At 39.6% G+C, this 2,199-nt stretch overlaps 1 pseudogene; it reads right to left on the bottom strand.

Moving 5' to 3' along the window:
* Positions 1-657: 657 nt before the first annotated feature.
* LOC104526712 (bifunctional heparan sulfate N-deacetylase/N-sulfotransferase 4 pseudogene) lies at positions 658-1,638 on the bottom strand (annotated as a pseudogene).
* Between the last annotated feature and the right edge of the window lie 561 nt (positions 1,639-2,199).

Raw genomic sequence — 2,199 nt, 5'->3', positions numbered from 1 at the left:
AATCCTTATAAACCAAAAGGTAACTGCAACTTTTTCAGGCTTTCTTACCTTTTGTTCTTTTTGTTCTTTTTAAATACAGTGATAGTTATGTGAGATTTAAAAAGGCAACCATCTTCTATTTTTCTGTCTAAATGGTACTATATATATGCCACATACATACAACCATATATGTGTGTGTCTGCAAGTGCACAGAGAAAAACAATTTAATGCAGTGTAAAATGTGTGCTGTTATCTAAAAATTCAGAGATAGCAGCAGCAAACTTGCTCTAGAAACAGAGGTCCTTTTATTTAGTTTAAAGATAGATCTCTGCTATGTGAGTTATAAAAAGTCTCCTTTGTTACCAAAGTGCTCTGGGTGAAGCCTTTGAGCAGAACCTATGTAAGCAATTGGCAGCCAGTTCATTCACTATATGCACTACTGGTATGCAGCCATCTCTATGTATCAACATATATACATACATGAACGCATCTCTCTATGTCTGTGGGTGAACAAGCTTTTAAAGTAATCTCAAGTGATGGTTTCTGCTAGCTACACTTGTGCACACTCAGCCTTTACTAGGAAACGGAGCTTGCCAGCTTTTTCAAGCCTCATTTCGTTTTAAATACCCATTTACACATACATATATCTGGGATGATATCCCTCAGTTCTTGCCTTACCTTCACATCATTGCTGTTCATCCTTGTTCCCTCCTTCCCAACAAAGATGTCATCTATGTCAACCAGAATGTATCTATCCAAGGACAGTGTGAGCTTCTTTCCTGACAGGAAAGAGATGGCATCAATAAAAATCAGTTTGTGCAACCAGAAGGTCAGGTTGTTTCCAAAAAGGACTCTTTGAATCCCATCATGAAGCCCCAAGTCTTGGATGACAGTTGCATACAGAGCAGCCTTTGGCAATGCTGCAGGGGGTGGTCTGGAGGTCTGCAGTTCGGTTAAAAGCACAGGTTGATAGGTAGAATGGTTAAACTGGAAAACTGTCCAGTCTTCACCAGGCAGTGGACCTTTCTCAACCCTTGGTGCTTTGGTAATGCGCAGCAGAGGAGACTGAGGGTTTATCACACAGTCTTTGAGGGCTACATTGTTGTAAAGATGTAATGGTAACCCTTTCAGTTTTGTACTTGGGGAGCTGTTCTCATTGGCTTTATGAAAACCAATTATGCTAACACTGTATTCCACACAGTATTTTTCCAGAAGCTCTCTATTCCATGAGTCCATGGATAAATACTTTAAAATATTCTCATATATAACAATTGTGTATTTTCCTCTTCCATTGTCTGTTAGAGGGGGAATATCCCCCTTAGCTGGCGCAATGACCATGTGGTACTGAAATCTGCTGGACTCAAGGATGGCTATGATGTCTTGCCCGAGCTGGGAGTACTGGCTTTCCACAAACAGGAGGACAGTGGGATCAGTTTTAGATGGATCAATTGGCTTAGCTGTTTTCAGCTCCACAGACCTGTATGGTAGAAGCTTGAGGTCTTCACACTCTGCTTCTCCTGTAGTTTCCACAAGGGCCATTTCCTGTTTGTAGCCAGTGTAGAGGAAATAGGCAGAAATTATGATACTTGCCAAGCAGAAGGTTGCCAGGAGAATGACCAGTGTTCTGAAACTTCTGTGGAGCTTCACGATTAGATTCATCTTTCTCAGGACTTCCAGGTTTTGTTGGACTTGCCACTTTTTTGGTTCTCTCTTCCTAAAGTGCCATAGGTGTGAGGAGTTGCAGAGGTGCCAATTCCCCTCCCAAAATGTTCATGTGACCATTGCAGTGCATTTATGAAGCTGTTGGGGAGGTTTATAAAGCTGTTGGAGCGGGAAGTCAAAGGATCCGGAAAGCTAAATTGAAAGAAGTTTTTTCAGAATGCAGCAGCTGACAATAATCAATGAAGAGGATTCTTAACATTATCTGCAACAAGAAGTAAAAGAAAAGTAAATAAAATAAAATCCATAAAGCAATTAAAAACACATTAATAAAGATGTTGATTGATACTGGTAATCTGAGTTAAGAGAGAAGTTTATGAACAGTTAAGTAGCTCTCAATGTCACTTGTTTTCTTGATGTATTAAGATAAGCTGCATTAAAAAGCTCTCCCGTATTCTTAGAGTATAAAAATAACATCTAAACATAACTTGTTGAGAGCATGTATCTGTTCATTTATGGGCACTTCTAATCTAAAATGGTTCATTGCTATTGCAAATGGGA

The sequence above is a fragment of the Antrostomus carolinensis genome, unplaced genomic scaffold (assembly GCF_000700745.2).
Source record: "Antrostomus carolinensis isolate BGI_N321 unplaced genomic scaffold, ASM70074v2 scaffold9886, whole genome shotgun sequence".
NCBI lineage: Eukaryota > Metazoa > Chordata > Aves > Caprimulgiformes > Caprimulgidae > Antrostomus > Antrostomus carolinensis.
This window is presented reverse-complemented; position numbering and strand designations above follow the sequence as displayed.